The sequence below is a fragment of the Danio rerio genome, chromosome 3 (assembly GCF_049306965.1).
Source record: "Danio rerio strain Tuebingen ecotype United States chromosome 3, GRCz12tu, whole genome shotgun sequence".
NCBI lineage: Eukaryota > Metazoa > Chordata > Actinopteri > Cypriniformes > Danionidae > Danio > Danio rerio.
This window is the reverse complement of record NC_133178.1, coordinates 24212501-24234261: the sequence shown is the minus strand read 5'-3', so window position 1 is coordinate 24234261 and position 21761 is coordinate 24212501. Positions and strand designations below refer to the sequence as shown.

General features: G+C 35.3%; 1 protein-coding gene across 6 annotated transcripts in view; it reads left to right on the top strand.

Moving 5' to 3' along the window:
* grb2b (growth factor receptor-bound protein 2b) overlaps nucleotides 1-21761 on the top strand; it is a 55802-nt gene that overhangs the window by 2079 nt on the left and 31962 nt on the right.

Genomic DNA, 21761 nt, shown 5'->3' with positions numbered 1-21761 from the left:
TAGATTGATATCATAAATAAGAGCCATTTGTGGATTTCTTGGGCTAGTTCATGTATATTTTCAGAGCTTTTTGCTGTTCTCTGGCTTCTAAAATTTATTTTGTGGTAAACATTTTTTTAAAGGAGTTTGTAGTAATCAGCATCTGGAATGCATGAATTAAATAGAACATTTACGTAGAGCATTCTTAGATATGAATGAACAAAGAGAGATATTTTTAGATTTCAGAGACAGTTTTTTGAGTTTTTCAAGTTTATTTCCTCATTTATAATTATGTTTAGTGATATTAATGTAGTTGCAAAGGAGTTTATAGTGGTTGGCAAATGAAACTGAGGAACTAAAGATATATTTTTAAACATTGACTAGTTCAAACGAGTTCCTATTTGTTTAAAACAATGTTAGCTATTGTTTATTTTATTTCATTTCAAAGCACTTTGCTGTGGTCAGCATTTGAATGAATAGTTTAAGTAGATATTTGAACATTTTTAAAACGAATAGACAAATCATTTAAAATTTGCCATAATTTTCTCACATCTGATATTTTTATTAAGAAGAACTTGCTTTTGTTAGGGCTAAGTTCAGTAAATGTTAAGGTATGAAATAAAAAGCGCACTGCACATTTCTTCTATTAGTTCTAAGGTATTTTCGCCATTATTTCTTCACCTCTGTTATCGGCTTCATGATATCGCTGTCTTCCATGGAAACAGCAGCTTCTTAGAACGTCTGTTTACAGAATCACACAATTTCTCTTTTCTTTTGCGTCTGAATGCTAATCTCAAGCGCAGCATCTGTTAATCTGTCCAGACCTCACAGCTGTACATCACTGTCCAGCTTATGTAAAGCCGCACTCTTTCGTTCGCTCCCTAAGGAGAGTTCAAGCCATCCCTCTTTGAGCTGGATTGCAGCATATGAGATATTCAGAGGAAAGGGCTTGTATTCAAGTGCCCAGAGATTTAAACGCAATCATTCTAATCCTTCAGGTTGAACTTGGGGGCATCTTTCATGCATTATGCATGCATAAGCCTGTCATAAGCACGTCAACAGCATCACTCGATTGATCTGATTACTGTACGGGATTATCTTCAGGTCTTTGTGATGGAGTGGCAGAGTTGCTAAATGAGCCACGTCCTGAAGTGGTGTGGATGAAAACGTGTGACATTGGGCAGGATTATAACATTGGACTGGTCCTGTGATTGTTTTTTTTTTTTCCACTTCAGATTATAGTGTTGGATAATGCATGCAGAACAAGGGGTGGAGTTATGAATAATGCACCAAGCAATCATATATCATCCTGCTTCCATGTATTATGTATCAAACAGCATGCATGTACTAAAAGACTTCGTAGACCAGGGCTGCCCAAACTTGGTCCTTGAGGGTCACAGTGTTTTATATATTTAGCTCAGCAATATGGACACATTAAAAGTGTCACATACTGCATTTATAAGGTGTAATTCACCCAAAAATGTCATTACTGTCTTCATGTAATGACGTATTCGGGGTTGCGGAATCACTTAAGCTGACTGTTTGCTTACTACAAAGAGGACGTGCATGTGCCCGCCAATGATGCCTACTTTAGTGAACAGAACCTGCCTAGGCTGTGAATAATAGGTATTAAAGCTGTAAGTAACAGAGTAATCTCAGTAATGATTAAATCACACTGAACTGAGCTAAACTGAACTGAACTGAACTTAAACACTAAAACCTGAACCACAGTTCCAGTTACTGAACCACACTGTTCCAGTTACTATGACCATTTATGTGAAGCTGCTTTGACACAATCTACATTGTAAAAGCCAATACAAATAAAGCTGAATTGAATTGAAAAAAAGTAACAGTCATGTTTGTTGCAAACTGAACTCAAAGTGACACCAGCTATGACATGAGCCGCACTCTGCAGTGAAAGTGAAACCGAAAGCGCCACCTCATTTAAATGAACATATCACATTTTAAAGTTATGATTTAAAAGCATTTGATATGTATTTTCATTCATGGTAAACACAAAGTGTTGTGCGTGAAAATCTGAAACTAATCTAGCCTATATAATATATAATGCAAGAGGGAATCTGAAACTGACAAATGTTTCAGTTTACCAGTGAAAAAAATTGTCTAATAATGTTCTTCGTGACATGGCAAGCATATGTCTCAAACATAATTCAACTTTATAATTATGAATAGTTATATTCTGATGTCATCATCACTTTACTGTGAATTAACAACCAGGACATATTTATAGTCTGTTCAAGTCCACCATTCAAAGTCTAAACAAAATGTAGCATTTTAACCAACAGTAAAGCTACACATAGGCCTAATATTATTTTTGTTGTTTTAACAAATGAGAAATAACAATAATATGAGGCTACTCATTTTAACCTTTAGTTTACATCTACAGAATTGTGAGAAAATCGTGAGCTTCATTTTAAGTAAAAAAAAAATTTGTGACTCTCATTTTAGCCAGAATCCTTCAGCCCTAGCTATACTTTTCTGGACACCAGCCATCTAGGACTTAGTTTGTGCACCATTGGTAAAGACATTTATATGTTTATCTTTTTAAGTTATGTAAACAGGCATATTTCTTCCTAATAATTATTTTGGGATAATGTTGCTTGGCCATTACTATTATAAAGAATTTAGGTTATTGACTGACTCCAAATTCAGCAACTCCCTCCTGCATGCTCTGTTGAGTTTGAAGTTCTCTGTCCTTTTTTATAATTATTTGCATCTGTGATTTTAATAAGGAAGTGATTCTTCAAAGTGTGCAAAAATGGCCCAAAAGTCAGCAAGGGTGTTAAAAGAAGAAGATTCAGAAGAAAGAGGCCATCTGTAATATCTGCTGACACTGACAACATTATGTTTTAGACCACATTTACATGTATTTGCCCATGTGAAAGTCTGTGTTCTTGGTAGTTGCCAAGGTGATGATTTGCAGTTGCTAAGGTCTTCTGAGTGGGCTTTAGTGCAATTGTTATAGTTACATTTGCTGCCTTGCTTTAACTTAAGTACCTCTAAATAACCCTAACACATTTACTGCTCATATTGTATTTAAAAAAACGTTTTGACTTCCTTGTAGCTTTGAGTTTGTGAAATCGTGTTTAACATCAGCATATCAGAAAATGGTGGTGATGAAGAAAACCCACAGGTTTCTGTTGGTCTGGAGATCTAGAATGACCCTTTCACTGCACCCGAAAGCATCTCAAAATGAGGTTTTGGTGGTAAACGTGCTTCGGGTCGCCTGGTCTTGAATTCTGTTCTGATGTAACAGTAGATGAGGCTGTGTTTTGACTTGTTTTTGGTGTTTAATCTACATAGGCTTATCAAAGGCCAGTACTGATTTTTAGAGAGAATGTTCGGTAAACTACTAATACAGTTTAAGTGACTATAAAGTGAAAATTTTTTTTTTCCTTTTTTAGAATACAAATAAAATATAAGTCATTCATAAAGTTGACAGCAACATTTTAGTAAAATCCAGTTATTAAAATGTCATTAATAAAATTGGTTTTTGAAGTATAAATTATGATCTAATAAAAAAATAATTAAAAACCTATACAGACACAATATTTCATTTGTAACCTATTTTATATAATTAAATATTTTATATATTTATTTTTTTGTAATAGTAAATTTATTTTTTCTATTGTATAATTTTCTAATAGTATTTTAGCTGAAAAGTTTATCTTGTGTCCAAAATACAGTTGCTGCATTTTTTTTTCCATTTGGCGATTTTATTTATTTATTTTCTTTTATTATATATATATTTTTTTGCCTGTTTCACCTTGTGATGAACGTTGTGATGAACTCCTTGTGATGAAAAAGTCAGGGAATACTGTCCAGCACAGTAGATTTAAGCGCTGTCCTGTTGTATGGAAAGTTCGCTCCATTTGTCAAGAGAAGTGAGTGCATGTTTTCAGAGCCGTATGATAATGCTATCATACTTTTAACAGTGTTTTGGCTTTAAGGCACCAACAATATCATTACAGTCTTGCTTGGATTATAAATTCAGGCTTTGTGACTGTGAAACATGATGATCTTGAAGCGTTTTTTTTTTTTTTTTTTTTTTTTGTAAATCACAGGCTTTTGAGGGTTTTTGCTTACTAGCACAACATGGAGAACAATCTAAATATTTTCTCTTTAATTTACTTGTAATTGAACAAAATGTTATACACTCTCTCTGTTTTAATTTGCTTATGTAGTTAGCAGAATGATTTTCTTAAATGGACAACAGTGGCTGTTTTTCTTGTAAACACCAACTGGCTGATAGCTGTCACTGAAAGGCCAAGCCTCTTTGAATTGACCTTTTTATTCACTCTTAATTTTCTCTATAGAGGCTGATTGAGCAGGACGGCTCCACTTAATGCTCTGTCTCATCTGTGATGTGATGAAGAGGGAGTCAGTCAAAATGTTTGCTTCAGGGGTCATTGTACCCCTGACACAAATTGGTTTGCTCTGTTGTTGAAAAAAATGCCCGATAGCCATGTGGAGTGTGCACGTCGTTCTGGGATTAAACGGCTCTTTAATGAGTTATTATGCTTTAGACTTTTCAGTCTAGAAATAACCAGGAGCATTTTTTTTTCTTCAAAAGAAATGAAGAGGTTTTACTGCAGTACTCTTCAGTGATTCAAATACAGTGTCCTCGAGAGAAAGGTTATACAGATAAGTTAAGTATTAAAGTTCTGCATGTTACTTACAGTTTATTCATTAATACTTTGGTTTGTGTGCTCTAGTAGTTTGCTACAGAATATCCTTTGATTCTGAATTAAGTAAAAAAAAAAATTATATATATTTTTTTTGTTGTAAGCTGCATTATTATTGACCTGAGCCATATCTTAACACTAGAACAGTGGCTGCTTCTGAAATCACATACTTCTTAACTAGTACGCTAATATCAGTATGCGAGTTGAGCAGTATATCCAAATTCATAGAATTCGAAAAGCAGTATGCGAGCAGAACATGGATGACCTACTACTTCCGGCGAGTCTTTGAAGTGCACATCCGATGAACGCTATGCTATCCTATGATGCACCATGAGAGATATTATGAATGGGAGTGAAGTGACAAAACTGATGCGGGTATGTCACGTGATGACAAACTGGCTTATGTAGTTCATCCAAGTTCCATTCATACTATTCCTATACTGTATAGACCACAGTTGTCAAAGCCAGTTCCTGGAGGGCTGCTGCTCAGTTTAGTTCCAACCCTAATCAAACACTTGATCAAACTAACTGAGTCCTTCAGGCTTGTTTGAAACTTACAGGTAAGTGTGTTGAAGCATGGCTGGAACTAAACTGTGTAGAGCTGTGGCCCGCCAGTAACTAGCTTTGACACATTGTGGTGTAGGTAATACTTTTCTTTAACGGTCAAGTAGTAAATTCCAAATCCAGTACCTACTGCGTAGTAGGCCATTTTGGACACAGCCAGTGTTTCTCAACCATGTTCCTAAGTGACCACCAACACTTCATGTTTTGGATGTCTTCTTTGTCTGTCACACCCATTACAGGTCTTTCAGTCTCTGCTAATGAGCTGATGATCTGAATCAGGTGTGTTTGGTTAAGGAGACATGGAAAATGTACAGAGCTGGTGGTCCTCCTGGAACGTGGTTGAGAAACACTGGACTATGTAAAGTATGTAAAAAGATCTCGAATTCATTACAGCATGTAAAATGTACCTGAATTCACAAGACTACACAAAGTACCTGAATGACCTACTACTTTTGGGTGAGATTGTGACATGCACATCTGATGGTCCATTTTCGTTATCATGAGGCCACAGGTGGGGATTTGTAAATATCAACGTTCATTTTCGATATGCGCATAAAAAGTTGATTGGAAACGTCAAGATGCGCATAAATTTAAAAATGCACAAAAAATATATATGCGCATAACTGAGTAGGATAAACTTTTAATTCCTAAACGTCGGTATTAGTGTTATATTATTAATTACCTCTAGGGTTGTAACGGTATGAATTTTTTACGGTATGATAATCGTCTAAAACAATACCACGGTTTGACGGTTTCGCGGTATACGGTATGTTACAAATGTTACAAAATAATAGAACAGTGAAGCAAATTTGACTTTTTCCAAATAATATATTTTCAGTTACTATAAACAACACCACTTACAAAGAAAAAATAAAAAAATAAGAAAATAAGAAATAATGTGTCAAAGTCCAAATAAAGTCCAAATAAACATGGTGCAAATCCTCTGTAAAAAATAGATATAAATATTTACTATACTATAAATAGTTACATAACGAAACTAGATTCAATATGGAACATCCTTAGGTTTCATGTGCCAGCATGGATATGGTTGTCTGTGGATATGGATTTGGATATGGTTGTCTGCAATGTCTCTGAAAGTCCGCAAATGTTATGTGATACAGCACTGGAAAGCTGAGATTCTCTTCTTTATGCCAATCTTTGAATTGTATGAATCGGATCAGCGGATCAAAAGTTATTAAACATTTAAGAGCAATACTTATTTTTAGCCACGGGCGGCTGTCTCGGTCTTTAAGGGTTAAAACCGTTGATATGCAATTGTTCATGGTATGATAATCGTGCACGTTCAAATCGTGGTAGACCGTCATACCGGTATATTGTTACAACCCTAATTACCTCCAGAATCAAGAGTGTCTGCTTAGCTTCTCATGCCTTCCAACGCCACTATGCTTGCATGAGGCAATTGTCTTCTGAGGTGCAGGTAATTCAATAAATAAAGAAAAGATTCACGCAGCTTCTCCTACCTCTGTAAATTCCATTTTTACTTTTGATATTTGCCACCAGATAATCAGAAAGTGGCAATTTCATAATGCCTGAGCAAATCATATAACAGTGAGGCTCAGATTAAACTGCTTGATTCATTTGAATTAATTTTTTTTAATCGCTTTATGAACATTTCGAAATATTTTGTATTCAGATGAGAAGACTTGTTATTTTACCTCTGTGTTCTTTGGCATTATTGGTGTCTGTTGTGACGATTGATAACACTATAACTTGATAAAATATTATACTGCAGCTAAAAGACCAAGATCAAACGATTATAAATGGGTCAGGTGTCAAAAGTCATTCGTAAGTTCTCTAATGAGTGGTTGCAGATGCTGTCTGCTTTTCTGCAGTCACGGTTTTTGAAGTTTCGTTTCATTCCTCCACAGTTTCAGTTTCTCCATTATGAATAAAGAGTAGTTTCAGCAGCTGTCATTCAGCGTCCCCTGCGTTTATACTTTGACGCCCTCAAATCCGCTGCATACTTTTTAAACTGTGCTAACGTCTGTTATTTGCTTCTTACATAGTTTGGTTTACCTATCAAGGAAATTTGCATCTATCTGTGGAAAAATAGGTGGAATAATCCAGACAAGGGTAATAAAGTACAGTTTGCTGATGCTATAATCAACTGACTCAATTTGCATTGACATAAATGTTGTTTTGCTCTCTCTCCGCTCAGGCTGTGACACACACTTTGATATTTTCCTTGAGATGAGTTGGTAGGGACGGACATGATTTAACAGGCCCATGCTCCATTGCCCTCGGCCTTTAGTCAAGCTGAATTTAGCATGCCACCTATTAGACGCTACGTCTTCCCTAGGAGTTGATCTGATCTTGTCTACATCGCTCTGAAGTCAAGTCGGCGGAGAAGAGCAGAATGCATCTGCTGAGCAACTCTATTCATGGTGACTGTGATTTGCACTGACTAAACAACTAGAAGTCATTGGCTTTGGACTCTTGGCGATGTGACAGAGTTGAGCAGAGTTCAGTGTTCTGTAGATGAGCTGCAATGCGACGTGGCGGCTACCAGTTCAGACCGGGGTTAGATTGATGCTAAACATTTGGCTTCTGCGTGATTACTGCATGTTGCATTAAATCGATGCTTCGGGCAAGAAATGCACGACAACAAATGTCTTGCACAACTGAAGAAATGAAACTATGATGGGCTGTAGATTCAGTAATAGATGGTGCATTTGAGGTCTTATTGACACTTTCGAAACTTAAATCCTCTTAATTAACCACTTTATAGCAATGACATATTAAGCTGAATGGGGAAAATGTCAAAATATTTTATCAGACCTGAATAAATAAACAATAATAATTCTTGGTCTGAGAAAGATTTATAGACTTTTTAAATGTAATTTTTTAGATGTAGTGTACTTATGTATTTAATGTACTTACTTAGGTTTTTATTTATTGTTGTTTTGTTAATTGAGTTAATGAATGAGAGGTTACAGGATGGGATTAACAATGGACAATACAATACTGTTTACCTCTCTATATTTAATTTGCATTGTCATACAAAAGACCAATAAATAATCAATGGGAAATGGAAAGACTAGATTGAATTGAAAAATGTGAATCAGGAATATCTTGTTATGTTGCATGAAACATACAATTAATTGTGAAAATAATGAAGGTGTGTCAGTTCCTAGCATTGCACTTATTTATTTATTGCATCACTTGCATCACATGACACTAATTGGTTAAGCCAATCAGAGATGTACTCTGCCAAATTTCTCAAACAAGATATCCATTATGCAGCTTCATAGATTAAAATGTTAGTCCACTCCACATAAAAGTTCTGATCTAATTTGGCATATAATTTTTGGCTGCTGAAATATAATGTTAAGTCTCTTCAAACAGAAAAATAAGTTTTATTTTGTGTTTGTCTGCATCAATATTAATTTAAATATCAATAAACAATCAATGATAATATTGCAGCAATAACAGTTTACTTGCATAAATTATTAAATATTTTTATTTGGTAACAGTTTAATGTTTTAACTGAATGAAGTAGGTATTAAAAAATAATAGTAAAGCAAAAATGACCTTTAAATAAATTCCAGAAGGAACAAGGGGTAGAAAAGGTAATTTGACACTCATTTTTATACAATACATTATTTATATTGCACATTTTTAAATCCAACAAGCAGTAATGAGTTTATTTATGTTGATCAACTTATCAATACTTGCTTTATTGACAGATTAATGGAACAAGACTGTTGTAATGCATAGTTTATGAAATTTTGTGGTATTTTATTTAATCCAGTACTATTGCACATAGTGAACTTCCAGCACCATCAGTGATTTTAGGCTGAGCACAGCTTTAGACAGCTTTTGGTGTCCTAGAGCTCCTCATCAACACCTCAGAAGGAGACGACAGCAGGCTTGTGGTTCCTCCACCTGCTCTGGAGTTTCTGCTGTGTCCCAGATCTGGAGGTGAGGACTCAAACCAGCAGCATCCTGAACACATCATTCATGTTCAGAAAAGCAGCTGCACCTTCATAAATATGTTTAGATTATTATTTTTTTTTTAAATTTGATGTCCTTTTTTAATGGCCTATTTTATGGTATAGTTTTAATTGTCCTTCACTCGCGAGATCAACATATCTCCATGGGGTTTAAAGCACTACAATTCTATACTCCAGTCAAGTAAAGCACTTCATACAGAAAAAAAATTACAAGCAAGCCGTCTTAGACCATGTCCTATCAACAAGCTACATGACGAGATTCCTGCAACATAAAAGTTGTCAGTCCACATAGGTGTGACATGACAGAAACATTTAAAAACCAGAGCCATTCAGAATCACAGAATAGTGCACTGAGCTCCCAACGAAATGAGGTTTATAATCAAATTTATACGTTTTAAAAATCTTAAACATTACTACATGAGTGAAGAATATGTGTTGCTTTACAATGACTCACTGCAATGTTAATTTTCAAACTATTCATTTTTACTACCATGTTTGCAAGTTATTTTAGTTTCAAAATATAAATTATGTGCTGCCACTTTCAGTATGGCAATAAATAAGAAAATAAACTATATTTTAAAATAGTATTAAAATAGTATTCAAAATCACACTGGTAACATTGAACACTGAATAAAGAACACATTAGTATTAATTTTTATCGTTGTTCAGCCGTGTAGTTGCAGAAATAGAAACCATTTCAAAAATAGAAGTTTTGTCTGTCAATGTTGATAATGGTTTGGACAAAGACTCCGTTTATTGCATTTTTATTGATATTTTATTAACACTTACATCCTTTTATTGTTTAAAAAAGAGTGTAGGCGTTACTTTTGATTGGAGTCACACTTCAAGCAATCATGAACTGAGAAATCAAATACCCTTGATCTTTTCACAGAAGTTAGGTCATCAAATAGTCTAACAATACATTACAATGAAGCCAGTCTGCCAAAATGAAAGATTGTGGTATGTGCCACTTCAATATGTCTAACCAGAATATCAATGCTTGCTTTTAACATCACTGCCTATTTAGATCTGCCCACCAATTTGCACTATAGTTGGTTAATAATGAGAGGGGTAAACACAGATCTGCGAAGAAACAAATCTATAAAGATAGGATTCTTCGTGATGTACCTTGAATGTGTTTACCACTAGACGAGAACTTTTCCAGAAAGAATGAGTTGGCAATTTTTGAACTCCAGAAACGCGCTCCAGATGATTCACTTTGTTTGAAATTGTCATACCAGTTGATTTTTCAGTATTGCTCAAAGTACATTGTGATCTTAATTGAGATCAGGGAATTGGTCAATAATTGTTACTGTCCTAAATAGTAATATTGGCATGTTCATAAAAATATTCTGTTATGCAGCAATAAAAAGTTGCTTATTAAAATAACCAGATTGGTCCATCTCTAGACGCCTTTTGTAGAACTGATTTTAAATAAATATCAGCATTTTGCTTTTAATTATCCAGTCAGATCTTAGATTTTCAGTCTGTTGTAATTGCGGATAAAAGGCATTGATTTCTTCTACATTCTTAGAGTTTTAAGCCAAAGGCAGGTCATTTATAAAGAGGGGCCTTTGTAAACTCTTAGGCTGATTGCTTGCTCAAATGAGAGCAACAGCTCAGTGGTTTTACCTTGACTCTATTGGTGATCAATAGAGGGGCTCTTCAAACTGATGGGGAGGCTCTGGCCTTGTGACCTACTTTAATTTAAAGGGTTCTTCCTCTACAGTATTTGAGCAAGCTGTATGTGGTGCTACAGCTGGAAGCGTCTTGTTGCTGTACCGTTTTAGTTGAGTCAGGAGGACGGGCTTTTATATTTGTTGGATGGGTTTCATGCCACTAAGCTTTTCTGGTAAATTAGATAATGCATTTGTCAATTAAAAAAAACTTAATTCAGCAGAGAACACGACAGGTTTTTCCTGCAGTGGGTAGAAATATGACTCAACTTGACTGAAAATCTGCTCAGAAGTGAACCAGCGGTGCAACTCCAGGAATATTCCAGCTGTTTGATGACTGCCTAGTTAGATTATTAGTGCTGTTAGGAGTATAAATACTCGGTATTGGCATAACTTTTATGAGAGTTAATTAAAAAAATAAAGAGAGATGTGCCATCAATATTTATGAGAAATTTATGATCAATTTTGATGATTTATAAATATATCTATTTGAGTTTATTGCAAATCAAATGTATCCTGTCAATAATCTAGTCATTAGAAGATTTTGAATATATTCAAATAATTTTGTTATATGTAGTATAAATGTTAAATGTAATTATTTAGTTACGTATAAAAATTATTATTTAATTTATATTATTTAATTAAATAAATTTAAATAATGATGACTATTATTTATTTAAAAAAAGATTTGGGAACATATCCCTTATTTCCCAGTACTGGATTGCAGCTTGAAGGACATTCGCTGTGTAAAACATATGCTGGAGAAATTGGCGATTCATTGTGCTGTGGCGACCCCTGAATGAAGGGACTAAGCCGAAGGAAAATTAATGAATGAACATATCCTTTAACTATTTGCCCTTTTTAAACTATCTAGTGTTTTTTTAATCTTACTCGGACATTTGTAGTTTATTTTATTTTATTATTGACTCTTTTAGCCTCTAGGTAAGCTGGGGATACGTCATTGTGCGGGTCCTTTTACATTGTGATTGTGGGACCAACCACATTGTGAATATAACCCATGTTCATGCCAAAAGTGCTCACTTCTCAGAAATCCCCACGAATACCTCACTTCAGTACCGACACTGAAGTTTACATATTACTGGTCCTCAAACTGTCACGTACCATTACTTTTATCCAGAGCACCGTCAGATTTTCCTCACTTCCCCTAAGACTGTCTTAAAATGTAATAAAGGGAAATGGAAAGTTGCCTTTTTCAGCTTAATGGAAGTTCTGAATCTTTTTCGCTCAAAGCCAACATGCCTTTTTAAACTATTCATTACCTATTGCGAAATGCAGGAGCGAAAGATAAGGATATTAAGTAGTGGAGTGGATCGAGACTGGGAAAACGAGGATTACATAAAAACTCAAAACCGGTTTTCAAAAGAGTCCTAAATGTTTTAAATAACATTGAAGTTGGGGACAGGGAGCGGTCAAGCAGATTAAATGTTAATGCATTCCTGCATAAGAAGTTTTAATGTGCGCTGTAATTGAAAAGAGCTGTCCGTTCATCACATATGCGGATGTGTTCAAATTTTAATGACAAAAAACAGAATTAGTCGGGTTCGTTTTAGCTGCCGTCAAAAAGGCAATGCGCATTTCGTTTTAAGGTTCTGTCTTGTCATTTATTTTAGATGGTTTCGGGTGTTTACTGCCACAGACGTCTGAATTATGAATGCAGGACTTGAAAGGGAAATGACGAAGAGTGAAAATGAATCAAGTGTTTAGGGGGGGAAAATGTAATTGGGAACAGAAGCTAGAATCTTCTATTTTCATACCCTCTGCATATATTTCAGAGCAAGTTTTTTTTTAAAGTATTTTATATGCTTTAGCTTGTGTGTGGATAATGCCAAAATGCAACAAGTGTGCATTACTTTATAATCTTTTTATTTGTACTTGGAATAAATGAGGTTCTTTTTATATACACAATTCCAGAAAAAGAATTGTAAATACAAAATAATGTCAGCATCAATAGCCTAGTGTTTAAGTGTGCTGACTTTTTGCACTGTGACCTCCTGACTTGAGGTCCTTTGCCAATCCTTTTCAGTGAGCTATGGCTTTGTGGTTTTGCTGATCTGAAAACATGTAAAAAAAATAAAATATAAAAAATTTTATAACACGTTTTTCAGTACTGTAATCGAGTGTTTCTAATTAATCATTATTTGCGATGGTTCCTTGATTGTTTTAATTAGTCACATTGTATCAATAAAAGCAGTTAAATCCTCTGCTCTGTTTGATTTCCTGGATTTTTTCTTTTTATAGTGATCTTAGAGCTGTATTCCTGACAAGATGTGCATGAGATTCGCAGCTTTGCCGAATCACGATTTATTTGTAGATTAATTTAAAATAATCACGCAACCCTGTTTAAAACAATCATTACTGAAAAGCAACAAAAAAAATCCAACAATTAAATTAAAATTGTATGTGTTAAATGAAAGTGAAGTTTATGTCCATGTTTAAATTGTGCTTGTGAAGGTTAAATGTTAAAATATGAGCGAAATAATATTCCATTGTAATTCAGTGTAATGTTTTTCCTGACAAATCTGTAAAGCCTAGTAGTTTATTGGCATTTGATTAGTATTTTGGTGTTGCACTGTTATTCTTCTTTAATGTTATAAATCAGCTCTTGTTCTAAATATGCTTGACAGCTTTTTGGAACTTTAAAAAATTTACCATAACAAAAAATAGAAAAAAAAAACAATCTAACATAAGACATTATCTTTCTTAATCTTAGTCTTGTTATATAGCTTTTCTGTTGACATTTTTTATAGAGAAAGAGTTCAAACACTTTTATGCCCCCCTCAGGCATTAATCTCTTCAAAGCTATAATGTGTAAAGCCTTTGTGTCTTCTGCAAGGACCAGTGGATTTTTCGAAGAATAACTTTCAGCTTTCCAAAATCGATTTGTATAATCCCAAAGCTGAAAATGGACCTAAAAGCTGACTGTCAGTGTGAGAGAAACTCATATCTCGTGGGTGTTCCATTGTTGTTTTTTGAGTTTATTCTTGGAAAAGATGGAATCTTCCTCTTGAACCATTTAAAATTAGGCACTTGAATGGGGAGAAAGCTTGTTTGATGACTTCCGTGAAACAGAGTTTTGGTTACAGACCACAGTGTGGAGGCATTCAGGCTCTTCGTCAAGACCACATTGGGTTTACTTGTCTAAAGCAGACATGCAATAATGCACAGTCGCGTCTGAATGACTTGAAATGCACTTGAAAGGCATAATTCACCCAAAAATTGTACATTTTCTTACTGATTTATGAAATACAAGTTAAGCACTTTGAGGGCTCTATTTTGACGGTCCATGCGCAAAACGCAGGGCGCAAACGCTTTCAGGGCGTGTCAGGACGCGTTTTTGCTAATTTAAGGACGGGAAATTTGCTTTGCGCTTCGGTGCATGGTCTAAAAGGGTTGAGTTTATTTTCTTAATGAGTTATAGGTGTGTTTAAAGAATAAACCAATTACAGTCTCATCTCCCATTCCCTTTAAGAGTCAGCTGCGTCGCGCCAAGAGCGCATTCACTATTTACAGGACACAAAGTAAGTCTAAGTGGAAAAAAATGAGCATTTCACAAGCAAACAGTTAACAATTAACATTTTTTTTAACAGAAAACTGTTAAACAGAGCATCTACTGTGTGAGAATGAGAGATAATGGATCACTTTCACTTTCGCTCTTGGATAGGGAAACCTTTATGCACAGACATCAGTTAGTCTATAAATAAATACTTTTGTTTGTTAAGCGCAAATATTCGTTTCAAAACTATTTCTAAATTCAGTTCTAATTTCCAGCAAACGAATAAATGAATAATAATAGCAAAATGTGCTCAAAAACCTGAGTTATATCCTAAAACACATGCTGTGCCCCATATGGTCTAAAACCTGACAGGTGGGCAAATCTAAGCTTGTTTTTAATAAAACAAATATAAATATGGATATAATAAATAATACTGCTAATAATAATAACATTATACAAAAGCAAATTGTTATGAATGAACTGAAAAAGCCTCCCGAGATGAAGAAGACATGAAAGCAGTGGTTTTTCATATTTATGTTGGCTAGAAAATAATATGTTTTGTAATATTTTAATACTTTATATTTATATCCTATATCTATTCTTATTATATCCTATATATATCCTTAATATAAACATTTTTCATATTTAAAGATATTTGCCTATTGCTCTCTTGTGCGTATTAAGCAGTGCGTAAGCGAGGCGCAACTCTGCGCCTGAGTTTAGACCGGGTTAGTTTTGGTCTAATGAAAAATCAGCGGTCCGCCTCAGAACGCCTTCCTTTTTAGACCAGAACGCCTATGGGCGCAAAAATGAGCGCTAATGCATTTGCTATTTAAACAGCGTAGCGCAACGCCTCAAAACAACTCTTGCGCCAAGCTTAAACTACCAAAAGACTATTGCGTCACGCCTTGCGCCACACTGCGCCGGGTGTATGATAGGGCCCTGAGAGTCAAGGAACAAATATAAGCAAAACTACATTAATACCCATTTTAAGAAGCAAAGCATTTGGCCCTTTGATGAATTGGAACATTAATACATTATAATATCGTCAGCCTCTGCAAATCTTCTTGAGAACATGCAGAAGCACACAAAGTCTCCTAATGACATAAGTGCCATAAATGATGTGATCTATTTGGTTAAAGTTTGTATTGTCATGTTTAGTGTGTCTCTTATCAATGTTAAACACTCTTTAGTTTGTTTTGCAATGGAAAAGTTTTTGACTTCCCATTTTTTGCGTAGGGGACACAAACTTGTAAAGCTCATGCTGACCACCGGTTGAGTAATTCAAATTTTGCATTGGTTTAGGCTCAACAATCTTCTGCAAACATTATGTTTTTTAGAGGGGCTTCTGTATTCTGATCTCATGGTGGTAAACACTCCAAAAATTGACTGGCATGGAAATTTTCTATCTTGTGGTTTTGAATCACACTGCAGGCAGAAAGGAGAAGGAACTCGTGTCGATTAGACGCACATCAGCTGAGCTGTCTAAAAATGCACTTTGGTTTATGTTCTCAGATGAATTGTGCACTTGTCATAATTCTATTAGCCTTTGTTCTTTCAAAGAGATGTTTAGTTGAGTTGTGTATGCATCACAGGACTTTCTACAGCATAGAATAACTTCATATCAACTTGTCAGTTTGCGTTCACACACTCATTAAACACATTTATTTTATATATAAATTAGCCATTTCTGAAACTGGAAAAGAAACAGAAAAAAATCATCTTAAAAGCATGAACCGTTAATTTAGTAAAGGTTATATTTTTTATGGTTCTGTTTGATTCTCAGATGAATTGCACACTTATTGATTTATAAGCGCACAATTCATCTGATTTTTTAAAAATAGTTACTATTGTTTAACAGTCACCATTATTTTTCTTTTTTTCTATACTTTTTTTTAATAGTTCAAAAGACATTCTACAACATTTCATTTCCAATTTAACTTTTATTTAACTTGTCGTGGATATGGTTCAGTCATGAATAACATTAATTCAGTATTATTTTTATTGAAAAGTCATGTTATTTAATTTTATTTTGCAGCTCAGGAAAATTTCAGTTATTTCAATGAAAAAGGTTTGATTTTGAATTTAATACTATGAACAATAAAATTAAATAAAAATAATTTGACATTTTCGGTTTTTGACCAAAAGAGAAAAACATCTGAAAACTGCACTGGTTTTACTCTCCCTCCAGCCTTAGTTGCTGTGTGGTGTATAGTGGCCTTCACACCAGATGCAGAAAGCGCTGTGCTTTGAAAGCTGTTTGTTTCAGTGCACCATGCTAAAGCTGTTTATTGCTGACCAAAGCGTAAGGGCCTACTCACACTATGCCATCCGTACCGTGCCCAGGCCCGTTTCCCGGATCGTTTGAGAAGTGTGAGTGCGCTGAATCGGGCTCAAGCACGGTTCACTTGGCCGGCCCTGGCCCGGTTGGAAGAGGTGTGCCTGAGCGCGGTACACTTGGGCTTTGGCGCGGTACGCTTGTGTGTGAGCGCGAAACGCGCCAAAGCCCGAAACCGAAAGCGAGACGTGACTTTTAAGGGACTGTTTGATATGGATTTATTAATCATTCTTACTGTTCAGTGATCGCAAACTGCCGTAGTTTATTAAAGACGCAAACTCCTCACAGCACGCCAGCTGCGCGCCTTCAGCAGACCTCCTCATTCCTGCAGCACGAGAGCTTTGATTGTTTATGAGCGCCAAAAGTGGCGGATCTGTTCGGTAAAATATCTGACTGCGTGTCCCCGCATCCCTAAGGACTGTTTGGCGAAATATTTGACTGCATGTCACTGCATAACAAACGACTGAAACGATATAACTAGAGAACTCTCCACTGTGCTGCTGAGTGAGAGAGCGTATGGCAAGCCGTTTTAACATTTAAACCTTGTTCTGACTATCCATAAATATATATATTTAGAGATATAATTATATATTTTGACAAGTCATTATTATAATTCGACTTGTCAGATTGACAATTAGAGATATCTGCAATTACAATTGTACTAGTACGAAATCAGATTGGAGATATCTGCAAATATATTATGACTAGTCATATTCCTCCATTGACTTCCATTGAAAAATATTTGCAGATATCTCTGAGTTTTGACTCGTCAAAAATCCAATTCAAGATATCTACAACTGTAATTCGACTATTAGTAAATTAATTAGAGATATCTTCAAATATATTTGTAAATATCTCTAAATATTACGAATTAAAGACATCTCCAAATGTATGACTAGTAAAAACTCAGTTAGAGATATCTCTAATTACAATTGTGACTAGTCAAAACTCATTTAGAGATATCTGCAAATATTTTTCAATGGAAGTCAATGGAGGAATATGACTAGTCATAATATATTTGCAGATATCTCCAATCTGATTTCGTACTAGTACAATTGCAATTGCAGATATCTCTAATTGTTATTCTGACTAGTCGAATTATAATTATGACTAGTCAAAATATAATTAGAGATATCTCTAAATATATTTATGGAGTCAGAACAAAGATTTAAATGCTAAAAATGCTTGCCATAGAGAGCGCTTCTGAACAGCGCAGCAGCGATGACGTAAGCGTGCCGAGGCCCGATATGGTGTGAGCGCGGGCCGTCGGGGGAGACGGGAGGGGGGACAAGCGTGCTTTGGCCCGGTTCGAGGCAACTGTACCTAGTGTGAGTACGGCCTAAGAGCAGTAGAGCATGCATGCCACTGTCAAAGTTGAAAATAACTCAACATTTCGTTCATTCATGAACCCATAACTTAAGTATGCACCATAGATGTTTACTGTGCACTTCGTTCCTGCTCTTTGCAGTGTAAATGCATATTTTTATTGGCTTATTTTTTTTCTATATGATCTAGGTCAGTGGTTCTCAAACTGTGGTAGTGTACCACTAGTGGTACGCAGGCTTCCTTCTAGTGGTACGCGGATGAATTAAATATGTCATGTACATGCTACACACATTTCAAAATTTATCAAAAATTACGTACATAATAAGCCATACATGACATATAGCCTATATTTCTGAGGTAATCTGCCACTTTTTTTAACTGTGCAGAGCTGTAACTGCTATACTTGGCCTACTACGCTACTATATTTCAATACTGCTCATTTTGGTGGTACTTGAAGAGACAATTTTTTTCTTAGGTGGTACTTGATGAAAAAAAATTGAGAACCACTGATCTAGGTTGTTGAGTTAAAATTGAAAAGTCTTTTTAAAATTATTTTATTTAATATATAATTATTACAAGGCGTTTCTAGTTTTGGCCCAGAATTTTCATGTCAGTGCATTTGTATTTATTATTAACGGGAACCCTGAATGCAAGAAATAACTAATTTCACTTCAAACTGATCTTATGTCTTCACCCAGCTGCTTTGAAATTATTTAAATGATTATAGAACCTTTTGAATAATTTCAAATCTAAATCTATTATAACAAGCAGTGCTCAGACTCTAAATCTGTCTAGCGTCAGTATCTCAGCATCTGCGTGTGGAATCTGTAACACACATATGAACTTCTCCACTGGATGTTCTGTGACGTTCCCTCATCATCGTCATCCTTGTCTTTATCATTTCCTGCCCCAGGCATTCTGGGAAGCATCAACCCAAAGCAGGACTGAGCGTGTGCAATGGCACCCTAGTGACATCAGCATGTGCTCTTGCAGCTGCCTTGAACGCTACTTTTGTTCTCACTTCCTGTTGGGTTGAGCTTCCACCCCCAGCAGCTTCCTGTCTCCTGTCTGCGCAGAGTCAATCTGCAGTGGAGTGTTTGTGGCAAGCGTTCGGCTGCTCAAACATGCCCTGTCCTGCTGCACACCCTATAGACCTGCTAAGAATGAGCTGTAGTTTTTCTTTCTGATATCCTTCAGGTATTTTGTGTTCCATCTTCTGTGCTAGCAATAGTCAGTGTAACACATTGTGTTGATCCTGCCCAGCAGAATAGTGGTATAGCAGGGTAAATTTATGGATTAAGCTAAATTTATTTTTCATATTAATTAAAATTTTTTAAAATGGATGTGAATAGGATTGTGCGATTTGGGGTAAATATCTAATTGCTTGTTTGTTTGTCTGTTTGTTTTTTCGATTGCGCAATTCTGATTGGGCAGAACAAAAGTGTGCGCACTCAATTGCCTAGTAAGGCAACACATTCGGCAGTCACGCATTTGCTCTGGGTGGGGGGAATAAAATTTTATATATATATATATATATATATATATATATATATATATATATATATATATATATATATATATATATATATTTTTTTTTTTTTTTTTTTTTTTTTTCTTCATATTGCAGCCTCTTGTGATTAACTAATCACAACGTTTGAAATTGCAATTTGATTTTGATTACAACGCTAGATGTGGCTTAAGTGTAAAATCACGAGAAAGTATGTTAATCTGAGAAATTTAATGGAATAATAGTATTAATGTAATGTGTGTATTTATATAGCATATTTTATCATGTATGGCCATACACCCAAAGCGCTTCACAATTATGAGGGGGGTCTCTCTACACCACTACCAGTGTGCAGCATCTACTTAGATGATGCGACGGCAGCCACAGGACAAATGCTTCAGCGTGCTCACCACTCATTAGCTATAGGGGGAGTAGAGAGACCGTGATAGAGCCAATTTGGTGGATGGGGATGATTGGGAGGCCATGATTGGTAAGGGCAGATGAAGGGAATTTGGCCAGGACACCAGGGTTACACTCTTTATAAAAAGTTCATAAAGTTAGGACTCACACTGACCGCAGGTTGAGCGCCCCCCTGCTCGTCTCACTAACACCACTTGCCCTGCTTAGCTTCAGTGAGTAACCTGTCTTGGGCTGCAGGGTGATATGGCTGTGCCTATTAGGCATTTAAATGATATAAAAAAAGATTTAACATTCCTTTTAGTCTATTTTTTTCTTTCTCCTTGCTAATCAGTTACTGTTTTTTTATAAACAAAAGGAAAAGGAAATTGTATATTTAATTTTAAAGACTGAATGTTAGATAGGAAACCAAAACAAAATAATCAGTTTAAGTTCTGTTAGCTAAATAAAATATATTGTCGTTTGGTAAAATTAACTATTTTTTGTATGAGTGTTTGCACTACACTCTCTGTAATGAGCGTTGGTTTGTGTTCTGTGCATTTGACAGTGTGAACATCATCTTTTTCTGTGTTTGTGATGATAGCTGATATTTGTCCTCAGTCTCTTTGTGCACCAATAAAAGCTATTGTGCGCAGCAGCTCAGCTTTAGCATAAGCCCTTCTCATGCATTTACCATCAATGTTTGAACTGAAGCTGTTAGCTGACATACTGTGTGTGCGTGTGCGTGCGTGTGTGTGATGAGGCCATGATCATCTGTCATGATCTTCAGACTGAGTCATCATGGCGAGACGTTGCCTGGTGCACAGTTAACATGACTTAAAGACGGCTAACTAGCCAACTCATCATCATTTCTGTGAAGAAACTACAGCTAGTCTAGCTAAGTTATGTGAAAATGTTTTTTTTTTTTAATTTGTTAAGAAGTTTGCATGTACGGAATTACTGTTTTACAATTGTCATATATTGTTGAGTCCATTTCATAAATTAAAAAAAAAAAAATTCAGTTGTTTAATGTTTTGTTTATTTCAGGATGAGAATATTATACATAGATACAAATCAACATTTTATGTATTATAATTCCATAGTACAATATGTCTGTATTTAATTGAAATAAGTGTGTCTTAAGTGAAATCTTCATTTCAGTCCTTTAAAAACATTTAAAGGGATAGTTCACCCAAAAAATGAAAACATTATTTACTCACCGTTCATTTGTTCCAAACCTGTTTAAAGTTCTTTCTTCTGTTGAACACAAAGGAAAATATTTGGGAAAATGCTGATTGCATGGACCCGTGGATTTCTTTAATTTAAGAATTAAGAATATAATTTCATTATTTTTACAAAAATGCTTCACTTTTTCCACATTTTTTGTTACAGCCTTATTCCAAAATGGATTAATGTGAAAAAAGATTTTTGAAATTGTTGCTAATTTATTGAAAATAAAAAACCTGAAAAATCACATGTCAAAAGTATATACAGCCTTTGCCATGAAACTCTGTATTGAGCTCAGGTACATTCTGTGTCCACTGATCATTCTTGGGATGTTTCAGCAATTTAATTGCAGTTCACCTGTGGTCAATTCAGTTGATTGGACATGATTTGAAAAGGCATACACCTGCCTATATATGTCAAAGCACAAACCAAGTATGAAGATTAAGGAATTGTCTGTAGACCTCCGTGACTGGATTGTCTCAAGGCACAAGGCTAAGGAAGGTTACAAAAATAATTTTGGTGCTCTGACAGTTCCAATGAGCACAATGGCCTCT